This window comes from Rhinoraja longicauda, chromosome 6 (genome assembly GCF_053455715.1).
Source record: "Rhinoraja longicauda isolate Sanriku21f chromosome 6, sRhiLon1.1, whole genome shotgun sequence".
NCBI classification, from domain to species: Eukaryota; Metazoa; Chordata; class Chondrichthyes; order Rajiformes; family Arhynchobatidae; genus Rhinoraja; species Rhinoraja longicauda.
The window spans coordinates 59,469,385-59,485,819 of record NC_135958.1 but is presented as its reverse complement, the minus strand read 5'-3'; the positions used below and the strand labels follow the sequence as shown (position 1 = coordinate 59,485,819).

The 16,435-nt window shown below is 44.6% G+C and overlaps 1 protein-coding gene across 26 annotated transcripts in view; it reads right to left on the bottom strand.

The window, feature by feature from the left end:
- The window catches only part of rbfox3a (RNA binding fox-1 homolog 3a), a 1,329,152-nt gene that overhangs the window by 900,199 nt on the left and 412,518 nt on the right, over window positions 1–16,435 (bottom strand). The window contains exon 1 of one of the 26 annotated variants that reach the window (XM_078401088.1): window positions 15,661–15,786. The exons of the other annotated variants lie outside the window; for them this stretch is intronic. The gene's annotated coding sequence lies outside the window, so the exon portion shown is untranslated. Of the gene's footprint in view, window positions 1–15,660; window positions 15,787–16,435 lie in introns of those variants that run through there. 26 annotated transcript variants of the gene reach the window in all.

The window sequence follows — 16,435 nt, the reverse complement described above, 5'->3', positions numbered from 1 at the left end:
TTGCAGTTAATTGGCTTCTGTAAAATGCCCACTAGTTTGTAGGAAATGGGATAACATAGAACCAGATTGAACGGGCAATCTATGATCAGCATGGAACGGCCTACTTCCATTATGTATTTCTAAACTAAAACTTTATGCTGAACCATCCTAAGATTCCAAAATAGGCAGTACCTGTTCTTTATAGCTTTTCATACCTCTAGTTTCCCTCTCCCCGACTCTCAGTCTGAAGAAGGGTCTCAACCCAAAATGTCACCTATTCCTTTTCTCCAGAGATGATGCCTGACCCGCTGAGTTACTCCAGCATTTTGTGTCTATCTGCATAACAATGTGATGTTTGAATTGAATTAAATGTTAAAAGTGTTCACTTTCACCAAATAATGCTAGCAAAAGACAAGCCAGAACACATGGAAAGAGTGCAGAGAAGATTTAAGTTGCCAGAAATTAAGGGCCTGAGCAATTGGGTGAGGATGGGTAGGCTAGGACTTTATTCCTTGAAGCACAGGAGGCGAAGGAGTGATCTTATAGAGGTGTATAAAATCATGAATGAACTAGATAGGATGAATGCACAGAGGCTTTTGCCAGAGTAGGAGAAACAAGAACTAGAGGACAAGGGTTTAGACATAGACATAGAAAATAGGTGCAGGAGTAGGCCATTCGGCCCTTCGAGCCTGCACCGCCATTCAATATGATCATGGCTGATCATCCAACTCAGTATCCCGTACCTGCCTTCTCTCCATACCCCCTGATCCCTTTAGCCACAAGGGCCACATCTAACTCCCTCTTAAATATAGCCAATGAACTGGCCTCAACTACCTTCTGTGGCAGAGAATTCCACAGATTCACCACTCTTTGTGTGAAAAAAAACTTTCTCATCTCGGTCCTAAAAGACTTCCCCCTTATCCTTAAACGGTGACCCCTTGTTCTGGACTTCCCCAACATCGGGAACAATCTTCCTGCATCTAGCCTGTCCAACCCCTTGGTGAGAGGGCAAAGATTTAATTGGAACCAGAGGGGCAACGTTTTCACTCAGCAGGCAGTGGGTTCATGGAGCCATTTGCCAGAGGAGGTAGTTGAGGCAGGTTCGATACAACGATTCAAAAGACAATTCGACAGATTCATGGGGAGGAAGTGTTTAGATGGATAAATGCCAAGCGCATGCAGCTGGAACTAGTGTAGATGGAGCATCTTGATCAGCATGGACAAAATAGACCAAAAGGTCAGTTTCCTTGCTGTATGACTTTATAATGTGGAAGAAACATATTCTAGATTAATCTAGAAAAAAACAAAAAGCAGAACGGAGATATGCCAATAACAAACTATCCAATGTGACACATATTTTAAATCTTGAACTAAGTACAATGCCAGAGAACCTAATTTCCAAGTTAGCCATTCGACCAATTTGGCCAGGGATTGGTGTGTATAGAGAAAACACACTTTCAAAGAGGGATAACGGCGTTGTTTATTGGTGTAGGTCCACCACTGACTTGCCAGCCACTGGCCCGGCACCTCCTTTAATCCAGACAGAATTACCTTATGCGCACTTTTTCTAAACTCTTACCTCATTGGAGATGCAATTTTTTTTCCGTATCGTATCTCTGTCCACACTGCGACCTAACATCGAGGAGTTGGCGGCCTTTGCTGGAGACCGATTTCGAGAGCTCCAACGCGGGTGCCTGCGGACTTTAACATCATGGAGCTCGTGGTCTCTGGTTAGACACCGACGTCAGGAATTCCAAGCCACAGGAGCTTCGACCGCCCCAACGTGGGAGTTCGATCGCCCCGACGCGGGGGCTTTGTCCACCGGCTGCGGGAGCTTCGATCGCCCCGACTGCGGATGGTTCCACTGCCCCGACCCCGGGAGAAAAATGGGGGAAGAAGATTAGACTTTATTGCCTTCCATCACAGTGAGGAATGTGGGGAATCCGCTGTGGTGGATGTTTATGTTAACTTTTATGTAGTTGTGTGTCTTGTTGCTGTTTTAGTATGGCTATATGGTAATTTACATATCACTGTACCTTAATTGGTCCACGTGACAATAAAAGACATTTGAAACCTTTGAGAGCCCCCCCCCCCCCCCCGAAAAGTCCACCAGAAAATGTGGAGCCTAGGCCGCGTGATGCGGCCGATCTCGACCTCATCTGGACTTCCGCGGCTGATCAGCAGGTTGAATTTTGCGCCCTGTGGCTGGGACTCTGGAACTCTGGCCTAGCCAGAGCCGGCAAGTCCGTACCCACAGCCAACATCCGAGGACGCATTCGGAGACTGACATCGAGTGCTGCTGGAAGGTCATCAACTCGGTGAAAGACGCTCTTTGGTCTGCCCGACCTTGTTGACCTCCCAGCGGAGCGAGCTGTCTGTCAAGGAATGTTGCTGACTGGGCCCGCTGCAGACTGCAGGAGTACGTGCTGAGGGACGCACTGAAGCTCGGTGCAGCCAACGCCAAGGCCCTGTGGGGGAGGACCACTGTCTAGGGGCCTTCCGCTGCTGGACAAGGGGGGCAGGGTGTGGTGGAGACGCCCCTCCAAATAAGGATACTGTGTAAATGTCTGTAAATTTGGAAGTGAATGCCTGTATCGAATGTGTAACCTCTGGAAATGTCGGATGGGTTTGTTAAAAAAAGATGTTTTGTAAATATTTTTATCCGAGGCCAACTTTACGGGCCAGTATCTCGGTCGCCTTGGCCGCTGAGGCGGATCATTCCAATACCGTTGGACTCCTCTCGGAGGCCGTGACCTCTGCCGGTCTGGCAAAACGGATAATCCCAAAAAGCTCCAGAACAAGACTGCTGGAAAATTGGTGGTGGACCTGTAAGTAAATATGCAAGTAAATCACATGCCTATATGGCATAAAGGTGTCTTCCCACAAGTTTAGTTTAGTTTAGTTTAAAGATACAGCATGGAAACAGGCCCTTCGGCCCACCGAGTCCGTGCCGACCAGTACACTAGCACTATCCTACACACTGTGGGAAATTTACAATTTTTTTTGCAAAAGCCAATTAACCTACAAACCTGTATGTCTTCGGAGTGTGGAAGAAAACCGAAGCACATGGAGAAAACCCACGTGGTCACGGGGAGAACGTACGAACTCTGTACAGACAGCACCGACAGTCAGGATCAAACCCGGGTCTCTGACGCTGCAAGGCAGCAACTCTACCGCTGTGCCACCGCACATATTGGTTCACTACGATGTAGACACCTGTTTGAAAGCCTCTGGTGTTGGGAACTCCTGTGATTAATACTTGCTCGTTCTACAAAACAGGCTCCCAGAGCACTTTCAAAGACAAGACATCCCTAATAATGAGAGCAAATTATATTTATTTTAGAATGGCTTACTATGCCAAGAAAATTTGCTCTTTGGATAATGTCGGCTTAAACCTTTAACGATTTCAAACAATTGACAAGTTTAAAGAGGGCACTGCATATATTAGTATAAGAACCCAGAGACACAATATAATCCTCAAATAAATAGGTGAACTACATGTACATATTCTTACAGAAGTTATTACACTGGTGTTTTATTCAAGGATCTCAGGATAAAAAATATTAATTCAACGCCAAAAAAGAAGAGAAGTCTGAATTTGGAAATAACCATGGAACCATAAAATGTAGGGGGACATTCAGCCCGTCATGGGTATGCTAGCACCCTGAAGCCCTCCATTAGTACCACATTGTTTTGTTTTTCTCAAAGAGTGAGAGGTATACAGCATGGAAACTGGCATTTCGGTCCAACTTGCCCATACTGACCAAATTGTCCCATCCAAGCTCGTCCAACGTTTGGCCCATGTCCCTCTAGACCTTTCCTCTCCATGTACCTGTCTGAATGTACTTTAATGTTGTTATTGTACCTGCCTCGGCAACCTTCTCCTGCATACCCACCAACCTTTGTGCGAGAATATTTGTCCGTATTCCTATTAAATCTCAATACCTCTCTTTCCCATCTTAACAGTGATTTATTTGGCGATGATTGAAGTTTAACTTTACAGAGGAACACAGCATCAGCACACGAAGCCAGGGCATGATCAAACTGTTAGTAATAATTACTATTCTGGAATATGTTAAAGCTGAAGAAAAATTGATTAAAATTTGAACTTGTGAATCTTTGTCTTCCTGAGCACATTAATTTGCTTTACCAGTCAAAAGTAGCATATTTCAAAGAAATCATTCTTCACAGATCAGTACAAAATCCACAATGTTCTTATCTCAAATGTTTTATCACAGTACGAAAGATTGAGGCAATTAAAATGCTTCCTTGGTGTTGTCTCCCAACATCACTCAGTACCTTTCACAGATCAGAGAGAAAATAATTAAACTTGGCTCATCATTTCCTCACCAATAAATGTAAAAACATAGAACAGTACAGCACAGGAACAGGCCCCTCGCCCACAATACCTGTGCTTAGCATGATGCCGAGGTAAATTAACATCCTCTGTGGGCATATGGTCCATATCACTCCATTCCGTGCACTCTCATTATCTGTCTAAAAGCTTCTTAAACACCACTTTCGTATCTGTCTCCACCATCGCACCTGCCAGATAGACACAAAAAGCTGGAGTAACTCTGCGGGTCAGGCAGCATCTGTGGGGAAAAGGAATGGATCACGTTTCGGGTCGACACCCTTCTTCAGACCAGTCTGAAACGTCACCCATTCCTTTTCTACAGAGATGCTGTCCGACCCGCTGAGTTACTCCAGCTTTTGTGTCTATCTTCGGTTTAAACCAGCATCTGCAGTTCCTTCCTACACACCACACCTGGCAGCATGTTCTTGGCACCCACCACTCTCTGTGTATAAAACCTTGCCCCACACCTCTCCTTCAAACTTTGCCTCTCTCACTATAAAGCTGTGCCTGCTGATCTTTTCCATTTCTACCTGGGAAAAAGGTTCTGACTGTCTACTCTATCTATGTCTTCATAATTTTATAAACTTCTATCAGGCCTCCCATCAACATCTGACGTTCCAGAGAATCGATCCAAGTTTGTTCAATTGATCCATGTTTGTCTAACCAATCCAAGCATTTGAAACTGATCCAAGTTTGTCTAATTGATCCAAGTTTGTCCAAACCATTAAAGTTTGTCCAAAGGTATACAGTTCTTTAAAAGTGGTATCACAGGTAGATAGGGTGAGCAAAATGGATTTTGTCTCATTGGCCTTCATCAGTCAGAGTATTCAGTATAGAAGTTGGGATGTCAAGTTACAGTGTACAAGACATTGATGAGGCCATGTTTAGAGTATTGTGTTCAGTTCTGGTCACCATTTTACAGGATAGATTTTGTCGAGCTGGAAACGGTGCAGATATGATTCACAAAGATATTGCCAGTACTCTAAGGCCTGAGATACAGGGAGAGGTTGAGCAGACTGGGACTTCAGTCTTTGGAGCACAGGAGAATGAATTTACATATGTTTACAAATTCTGTTCTGCTGCTGCAAGTAAGAATTTCATTGTTCTATCTGGGACATATGACAATAAAATACTCTTGACTCTTGAGGGTGATCTTATAGAGGTGTACAAAACCATGAGAAGGATAGATTGGGTAAATGCACAGAGTCTTTTGCCCAGAGTAGGGGAATCGAGAACCAGAGGACATAGGTTTAAGGTGAGCGGGGGAAAGATTTAATAGGAATCTGAGTGGGAAACTTCTTTGCCCAAATGATGGTGGGTGTATAGAATCAGCCGCTGGAGGAGGTAGTTAAGGCAGGTACGATTGTAATGTTTAACAAATGTTTATTCAGGTACATGGCAGGTGGGACTAGCGAAGATGTTGGTCGGTGTAGGCAAGTTGGGCCAAAGGGCTTGTTCGCAAGCTGTTTGACTCTAAGACCGATCAAAGTTTGGCCATCCAATCAAAATTTTTCCAAATATTAGGGTTAGGTTGGAAGGGTACAAAGACAATGTAAGGTGTGAAAAGGACAGATCAAAGCAGACGCTAACCAAGGAAATCTGTCCTGTTCACACCTTACATTCTCTTTGTACCCTTCCATTTCTCCAGTTTCCCGCTCCCCTGACTCTCAGTCTGAAGAAGGGTCTTGACCCGAAACGTCACCCATTCCTTCTCTCCATTGGTGCTGCCTGTCCCACTGAGTTACTCCAGCATTTTGTGTCCATCGTCGGTGTAAACCAGCATCTGCTTCCTACAAAAATCATATTATACTTAAGCACAATTGGCAGGGTGGCAGGGTTGCACAGCTGGTAGATTTGCTGCCTCCTTTCTAGTTTTCTTTCCACTGATCCACTAACCCCCCCACCCCCCCCCCCCCCCCCCCCTTCAACCACAATCAGACTAAAGAGGGGTTCGGATCCGAAACATCGCCTTTCCATGTTCCATGTTCTCCAGAGATGCTGCCTGACCCGCTGAGTCACCAGCAATTTGCGTCAGTACCAGCTATGTCCGATGTGCTCGCTCGGTTGACAAGATTTGAGCTACTTCCCACAAACCTTCCAATTAAAATATTAACACTGCGAATGCACATTCAAGCAGCGATTTTGGGGGCAGTAGCTGAATCAAAAAAATGAACCGGCAGCAACAATGCTGTTGTTCTGTCACTGATTTAGCCATGGATTACCAAGAACTGTGACATAATTCTAGAACGAGATTAGTAGCACTATTGCAAAAGCAGCACAATTTTTCATGGGCTGTTTTATTCATAGCGTCACAGATGAACATCAACTCTGCCGTGTCCTCTCAGTTCAATTGGTTTAAAATCATGAGCATTTTATAATATACACTCTGTCAGAATAAATATAACTGAAACTGGTCTTCAAATAGCAGCACAGAGAATATTAAAAACGTGTAAAGCATTAATGATTTTATTCACAAGAGTTTGATTGGGATTTACATTTTTTACTATATTCATTTCAATTTCTGGAGGAGGGCAAGCCCATTAATTTGTCTAGTTTTCCTAATGAAATTTGGAAAGCTGGATAAGACTCGAATGAGTGGAATTAGTGCCTTGTAACAGATGCAAGAACCGGGCATTAATGGGAAACCATCTGCCACTTTCACTTATAAAAAAGTACCGCGCTGGGCCCTAATCGAATTAGCTGGCTCTCAATCAGATCATTGCAACAGATCGGTACGAAACCTCAGAACCCAGCATTTGGAGGAGGGCTTTGAGCTATCTAACATCTATTTTCAAATCTCAATCTATTTTCATAAAAGAGCAGGCATCGCTTTATGCTGAGAAGGGTAAAGTTTTAAATTAGATGTGCGGGACTATTCCTTGTGAGAGGAATAGATCGGGTAGATGAACAGAGTATCTTGCTCAGAGTAGCGGAATCGAGAACCAGAGGATGTAGGTTTCAGGTGAGGGAGGGAAAGATTTAACAGGAACCTGAGAGCTACGTTTTTCACACAAAGGGTGATGGTGTGTGGAACGAACGACCAGGTGAGGTGGTTGAGGTGGGTGAGGTGGGTACGATCGAAACCTTTAAGAGACATTTTGACAGGTACATGGATAGGACAGGTTTGGAGGGATATGGGCCAAACGCTGATAAGTGGGACTAGTCTTGTCTTGTTGATACTGCACCAACCGCTGCTGTTGGGCTATAAACGTGCAGATGGGTCATGTTGGCCTGTGTGGACAAGGGCCTGCTTCCATGCTGTATGACAGGTTTTTTTACATAAAGGGTGGTGTGAACCTGGAATTGGCTATCTGGGGTGCTGGTGGAGGCAGATGCGATAGTGGCATTTAAGAGGCTTTGTGGTATTGGATAAATAGGGAGTGGAGGGATATGGACCACAAGCAGGCAGAGGAGATTAACTTGGCATCATGCTCAGCACAGATATTGCTGACCGAAGGGCTTGCTCCTGTGCTGTACTGTTCTATGTTCGACCCAAGACTTTTAGATAGGCACATGGATATACAGTAAATGGAAGGATTATGGATGATGTGCGGGCAGGTAAGAGTTGGGCTTGGCATCATGTTCAGCACAGACATTATGGGTCGAAGGGCCTGTTCCTGTGCTGTAATGTTCTATAGTCCATGTTCTAAAAATGGAAATAAGACTTTAGAGATACAGGAAACAGGCCCTTTGGCCCACTGATTCTGCATCAACCAGCGATCCCCGTACACGAACACACTGGGGACAATTTACAATTTTTACTGAAGCCAATTAACCGACAAACCTGTACGTCTTTGGAATGTGAGATGAAAACAGGGCACTTGGAGAAAACCCACACAGTCACAGGGAGAACATGCAAATTCCTTACGTGCAGCACCCATAGTCAGGATCAAACCCGGGTCTCTGGCGCTGTGAGGCAGCAACTCTACCGCTGATCCAGTAAAAGGTGTGCCAATAAGGTCATAAAGTTTCCAGATTGCCCCTGTTGCTGGAATTTGCTTTTGCCATCTTATACCCACGCCCAAAGGTTAAGAAAATTAAATGGTGGCTGTTATTTCAGTGCCATGAATATCCTTCATGTTATCAGAGATAAGATTGCTATGAAGCCTGACTACTGAATGAGAACAAATGTTGCCATTTTATATCATATAAATTCTATAAATTCCTTGGGTACATGGAACGAGCTGCCGGAGGAGGTGGTCAGGGCAGGTACTATAACAGCATTTAAAAGTTACTTAGGCAGGCACATGGACAGGAAAGGTTTAGAGGGATATGGGCCAAACACAGGCAAACGGGACAAGCTTTGATGGTGTAGGAAGGAACTGCAGATGCTGGTTTGAACCGAAGATAGACACAAAATGCTAGAGTAACTTAGCGGGACAGGCAGCATCTCTGGAGAGAAGGAATGGCTGACATCTCGGGCCGAGGCTGAAGGCTGGGTTCGGGTCTAAAGAATGGTCTTGACCCGAAACATCACCCATTCCTTCTCTCCAGAGATGTTGCCTGTTCCCGCTGAGTTACTCCAGCATTTTGTGTCTATCTTAAGCTTAGATGGTGCCTCCTGATCAGTGTGGACGAGCTGGGCTAAAGGCCCTGTCCCCATGCCCTGTGACTCTATTACTCTCTAAAAGGTACAGAAATGTCACTTCAATTTACCTTATCAGCATTTGCGAATCCTGACAAGCATCAAACTGTTCTAAATCCACAGCCAAAGTATTAGATATTTCAAGAGCTTCCCACCATGGATTCTGTGTTTGATATTCTAGCTGCTTAACCAAAATTCCTGCGCCCATCTCAGAGAAATAAAAATGTTGTTGTCACATTTATCCTCCCTTCCTCAAAGGCCTCCCCTTGTCATTGTTAGGGGTAGCACAGTGGTGCAGCTGGTAGAGCCACTGCCTCACAGCGCCAGAGAACTGGGTCAGATCCTGACCTCTGGTGCTGTCAGCCTGGAGCCTGTACATTCTCTCTGAAACCATGTGGGTTTCCTCTGGATGCTCCGGTTTCCTCCGACATCCAAAGACGTGCGGATTTGGAAGTTAATTGGCCTCTGTAAATTGCCCCTCGTGTGCAGGGAATGGATGAGAAATTGGGATAACATAGAATTTGTGTGAACGGGTGATCAATAGTTTGCGCAGACTCAGTGGGCCGAAGGGCCTGTTTCCGTTCTGTATCTTTTAATACAACACAATACAATACAATATAACTTTACTGTCATTGTACAGGGGTACAACGAGATTGGGAATGCGCCTCCCATACGATGCAATAAATTAATTAGCTAATCGGTATTAATTTAAATAACCCAATGAAACAAATTAGAAACAGTTCTAAAACAGAATAAAGTGCAAGTAGATCTGTGCCGGTTCACTGTGCAATGTGACCATCCGGCTCAGCAGGACCGGTTCTTGGCAGCTATGGCCCTGGGGATGAGTCTGGAGGTGCGGGCGTAGAAGGCCTTGTAGAGTCAATCAAAGAATCAATGCAATGAGGTGCAGACAAAATGTGTCGGAAGGAAACGCAGATGTGGATTTAGATAGACACAAAGATAGGCACAAAGTGCCGGGGCAACTCAGGCAGCATCTCTGGAGAAAAGGATTTTGGGTCGAGATGCTTCTTCAGACTGAGAGTCAGGGGAGGGAGAAATGAGAGATATGAAAAGGTATATAATTCCCACCAGAGATGATGGTTAAAGTTAGTGCTGATGTATTCAGCAGAAATTAATTAATGCCAAATAAAGCTCTGAGATCAAAAATGTAGCTTTACATGTGTTCAAAAGTGAACGCATTTGCAATGATAAAAATTACACCTTGTTACATTCTCTGTCACATCTCAATACATCTTATTTCCTGGTCTTTATTTTGCCTACATGTATTATTTAGTACTAATTTTTATTTCCTGTCTTATATATTTTGATTTGGACTCTGTATGCCGCAGTGCGGATGGTTTAGTCTAACTCGCTCGAGAGTCTTGCTGCTTCTTTTTCTGTTCAAAGGTAGCCCCGAGACCCCTGTGGAGATATCCTGCTGGATCAGATGCCGGGATTCAATCAAATCTACATTCCAAAGCCTGCAGAAATTCACTGGGCAACTGTCAGCAAGTTAAAGAGCCAGGACTGTTCCTTTGGCAGCCCTGTAGCGGGTAGAGGTGCCGCCTGACAACACCAGAGACCCGCGTCAAACCCTGCCTGACCTCGGCTGCTGGTCTGTGTGGAGTTTGCACGTTCTCCCTGCGACTGCCTGAGTTTCCTCCTGGGTGCTCCAGATTCCTCCCACATCCCAAAAGATGGGCGGGTGTGAAGGATCAGGTCGGCAGTTCACTGGCACGCATGTGCAGTTTGGTGTAAACACCTGGTGAACTGAGTTGTGGCACAGTGGCACAGCGGTAGAGTTGCTGCCTCACAGCGCCAGAGACCCACGTCCCATCCTAACCTCGGGTGCTGCCCATGTGGAGTTTGCACGTTCTCTCTGTGACCGCGTGGGTTTCCTCTGGGTGCTCCGGATTCGTCCCACATCCCAAAAGACGTGCGGGTTTGTAGGTTAATTGGCCCTCTATAAATTGTCCCCAGTGTGTAGGGAGAGGATGTAAACGACAGATTACATGGAACGTGTGAACGGACGGTCAGCATAGACCTGGTGGGTCGAAGGGCCTGCTTCCATTCTGCATCGTTCATTCGTTTACTTATTCAATGAAAACCCAGCCGGCAAGTTTCAGTTTTGTCGACTCTCCTGTAGATCGTTATTTCTGCTACTAATCAAATTAAACGTTCTATCTTACGGGGAGATAAAATGAGAGCAGAAAGATGAGAGCGATTAAAGAGGGAGAGAAAAATCAACGCACATGTTGTCTGAACAGAAATTTATTTTAATTAAGTTGGTGTTTAACTGGGCGATAAGAGGCATAGCCCTCGGTATAAAATGGTGGTAGGTTAAAAGCTTCCAATGATGCTTTTATTTTAATGAGAAGAAATGTGAGCAAACAACCACAGGACACGATTAAAATTCAAGCAAGGATCAAAAGAAGCTTCATTGTAATTCCACTCCAGATAGTTACACTCACAGGTGTGGAGGCACCAGAGACATTTGCCGAGCAGTAAACGGACAACTCTCCTGTAAATCGGTCATTCGTGTCAAAGACTGATTGCTGACGAACCTTAATACGGCCAAAAAAAATCAACAAGTTGGCATTGCCGCAAATAAATCGGGTATAAAATCATTCTCTCGGAGTAATTCGACACAGAATTAAACATAGAAACATAGAAAATAGGTGCAGGAGTAGGCCATTCAGCCCTTCGAGCCAGCACCACCATTCAATACGATCATGGCTGATCTTTCCAAAATCAGTACCCCTTTCCGGCTTTTTCCCCATATCCCTTGATTCCCTTCGCCCGAAGAGCCAAATCGGACTCTCTCTTGAAACCATCCAGTGAATTGGCCTCCACTACCTTCTGTGGCAGAGAATTCCACAGATTCACAGCTCTCTGGGTGAAAAGGTTTTTCCTCATCTCAGTCCTAAATGGCCAACGCATTATTCTTAATGCTCAACCAATTATTCCTCAGCCTGGGTGCTAGTAAACATGAAAGACAGGTACAAAACTCTACAGTAACTCAACAGGTCAGGCAGCAACTCTGGGGAAGAAGAATGGGTGATGTTTCAGGTCAGAATCCTTCTACAGACTCCAGACCTGAACATCCCTTGTGCTTTTTCTCCAGAGATGCAGCCTGACCCACTGAGTTACTCCAACACTTCATTCATAATTTTGTCAGCAAAATTAGGCCATTCGGTCCATCAAGTCTACTCCGCCATTCAATCAGGGCTGATTCAACCCCATTCTCCTACCTTCTCCCTACAACCTCTGACACCCGTACTAATCAAGAACCTGTCAATCTCCGCCTTAAAAATATTTTGTCCATCTTTGGTACAAACCAGCATCTGCAGTTCTTTCCTTTTGCATGGCAGTGGACACAAGTGGACTGAGTTGAATCCATGGAATCGGGCCTTTTGGCCCATCACATCCACACAGACCATTGATCACCCGTTCACACTAGTTCAATGTTATCCCACATTCGCATCCGCAACCTACACACTGTGGACAATTTGCAGCGGACAATTAACCTGCACATTTTGGGATGCCTTTGGGATGTGGGAAGAAACTGGAGCACCTGGAGAAAACGCACGCGGTCACAGGGAGAACATGCAAACTCCACGTAGCCAGCACCCAAGGTCAGGATTGAACCAGGGTCTCTGGCCCTGAGGCAGCAGCTCGACCACATGTGCGACTGTGCCACACTTCAATTCTGTTTGGACTTTCCTAGTTAAATCCCCAAAATGACACATTTCTACTGATCTTCTATTAAAGTTACGCCAGTGTTTGGGAGAGTTTGGAATGATGCTTATGGAAAAAGCTGTTCAAAATGTTGCCTGTTTTGACAGATTGAAAGACAGAGTCTGGTGTTATGCAATATTTAGTTTATATTCTCGTCATTGCAATCCACATGGAATGGACAGCACATGAAAAATGACAATTTCTTGTCGTAAATACTGGTGGATAAAAATGAATTGGGATGGTCATGTCATACAGAGAGGTTTTATTGATCTGTGAGCCAGGAACTACAAGTGCTCCTTTCTTGTTTGAATCATTAGAATGTTTCCTGATTTTACATTTCAGGACATTTCATTTTTAAATCGTAACGGATTCCATGATTACCACCACAATATACCTGCCCACATTGACCACAGTGCTAGAAATGTAAACATGTACAGGCAAAGGTTCAGTTCAGAAACTATCCTTGCATATTGGGGGATTTCAACACACAAAAACAAATCCCCATGGAAGCTCTTCTTGGCATACAATGCAAGAAACACAATGGAGGTGAAACGTCACCTATTCCTTTTCTCCAGAGATCCCTTTGGCCCTTGTGGCTAAAGGGATCAGGGGGTATGGAGAGAAGGCAGGTACAGGTTACTGAGCTGGATGATCAGCCATGATCATATTGAATGGCGGTGCAGGCTCGAAGGGCTGAATGGCCTACTCCTGCACCTATTTTCTATGTTTCTATGGGTTTTTTTCCTATGCTGCCTGATCCGTTGGTGTGCATCAGTATCTGCAGTTCCTGCCTACACATTTTGTCTGCTTCCCTGCAAAATCTCCTCAAGGTAATGCCTACTTTGATGTGGTTCTCCTCCTCTCTCTGACAAGAGTTCTACAACACCCTCTCTCGCTGCACCCCCTCTGTGCAATAGTTCTTTGTACATTTTCATATCTCCAGTTTCCCTCTTTCCTTACTCAGTCTGAAACAATCTTGGTCCTAAAAGACTTCCCCCTTATCCTTAAGCTGTGTCCCCTGGTTCTGGACGTCCCCAACATCGGGAACAATCTTACCGCATCTAGCCTCTCCAACCCCTTAAGAATTTTATATGTTTCTATAAGATCCCCCCTCAGTCTTCTAAATTCCAGCGAGTACAAGCCCAGTCTATCCAGTCTTTCTTCATATGAAAGTCCTGCCATCCCAGGGATCAATCTGGTGAACCTTCTCTGTACTCCCTCTAAGGCTAGAATGTCTTTCCTCAGATTAGGAGACCAAAACTGTACACAATACTCCAGGTGCGGTCTCACCAAGGCCCTGTACAACTGCAGCAGAACCTCCCTGCTCCTATACTCAAATCCTCTTGCTATGAATGCTAACATACCATTCACTTTCTTCACTGCCTGCTGCACCTGCACGCTTGCTTTCAATGACTGGTGCACCATGACACCCAGGTCACGTTGCATCACCCCTTTTCCTAATTGGCCACCATTCAGGTAATACTCTGCTTTCCTGTTCTTGTCGGCAAAGTGGATAACCTCACATTTATAAAGCATTTATAAATTCTGAAGCAGGGTTTCAACCTGAAACGTCACCTATTCCTTTTCTCCAGAGATGCTGCCTGACCTGCTGAGTTACTCCAGTATTTTGTGTCTATCTTCAGTGCGTATATAAAGTTATATATACTTCCACGGTTCGTCTCGGGTGAGTTAATTTAGTGAATCCAACCTTCATTACCTGCAGCAGAATTTAATTGATCATTTAGTTTTTAAACAAAAATTTCCCTATTTAAAAAAATGGCCTTAGCAAAAATGGCCACTCATGCTTCAACTCCGTCCAAATTGTCCATTAAATGGTTTAAAAGCAAAAGAGCTGCACAGAGAGCAGTCAGGTTTGTGTGAGATCTGTGGCACAGAGTGCAGGGGAATGAATGTGACCATCTCGACACACCAACATCAGGTTCCTAGTCCTCTCGGGATTTCAGATATTGCTTCTCCATTGTCTCTTTAAGCTATCTTTTGCTTGAATAATCACACCTTCATTCTGCAAAAACGGTAATGCCACAAATAACATTTTCCTCATCGCATGAAACTATTGGTGTGACTGTCGATAAATTTTCCAGCTTATGTGCCAGCAGCTTTTCAAGCTTTTAACGCTTCAAATGATTTATTGAACCAACTTACATGCATCAGATTTCAGAAACCTCATCTCCATCATATAAGCAAAGCAAAAACAATGCAAGCATTTCATGTCAAAGTAATATTCCAGACCGTGGAAGCAATTTCCAAAGTTAACTGCACAATAAAGGAATAAATTGAACAAAGAACCTCGACATGAAACGCCTTCATGGATAACTTAGATTCAAAGAGAGGCAGCATTGAAAGAGGCCCTTTGGCCCATCAAGTCCACACTGACCACCAACCACATATTTGCACCAATTCCACAGTAATCTAACACACCTGCACAGGTAGGACATTTGCTGTCTATTGAGACAGACGTCCAGCTATCAACTCTCCCCAGAATGAATTCCAAGTCCATGTTTACAATCGAAAGTTTGCTGCTGAACAGTTACCATAAACTCCCATCAACAACATAGCAGCCCAGAGTTATGATTCCTCCTCTTTAGCCTTGACTGAGCTGGCAAATACAAGTTTACTGTTGGGGCCACAATCAATGTTCAACGTATTTACAAGATATGGGTGAGGTATACAGTCTATTTTGAGTACAACCTCCACCCTTTGGGACCTGATGATATCACAATGCTGCAACATCAGTGTCGTGGAGATAGTGGGCCGTATCAGTCCGTACAAGGGGCATTACATGGCAATACCATCCGCTTCCTCTGAAGACTTTGAAATGGCAACCAAAGCAAGATGCACCTTCAGTCAAGGCTAAAGATCTTGGAATCATAACTCATTTCTGTGCTGATTCAGAAATGTGCCTGAGCAAGTTCGAAGCAACCTTGTTCAATAAAGTAAACATTTGTTTAACATTTCTGCTTTAAAACGTAGGCAACATTACCATCCAGCTCACAGCCTGTCTTTGTGCTCCATTTCTTTTCATAGGAATTAGACTTAATTACACCCAATCGCCTGTCAGCCAAGTCGAGATGATTATTCCAAGACAATAAAGAGTTTCCACCTGTTGTCAGGGAGCGGTTTCTTCCTCGGATTTAATGTAACAAACAAGCCCTTAGTTAAGATGCCTAATTATTGAACTGCGTGCCTGTGTTTGGGGAGGGCAATGGCAGCTGGCGTTTCCTTGCAGTCCATGCACAATCCCTGGGCAGCCCCCACCCGCTACTCTCGGAGGCAAGGTGATGTACAAGCGGAAGAAAATGAGGAACATGAATAACATCCTTTCCAAGAAACACTGGGGTGCTTCGTTTATATAATCTCAGGCAGTTCCTTGGCAAATACAAAAACGCAGCCAAGAATTCAGCACTAAAATTAGTCTTCTTCTATAGGAAGGTAGTAAACGAGCCCAAAATTGCTTTTGGTGTGACAGACTGCTACAGAAGAGAAGTATGACAGAGGTTTGTTCATTCCCAGACTGCTCCATCTCTTGAATCAAATACCCAGTGACCAATCTGATGCACAATCCTGACCTCGGGTGATGTCAGTGTGGAGTTTGCACATTCTCCCTGTGAGACCGTGGGTTTCCTCCGGTTTTCCCCCACATAAGGTCATAAGTGATAGGAGCAGAATCAGGCCGTTCAGTCTACTCCGCCATTCAATCATGGCTGGTCCATCTCTCCCTCCTAACCCCATTCTCCTGCCTTATTCCCATAACCCCT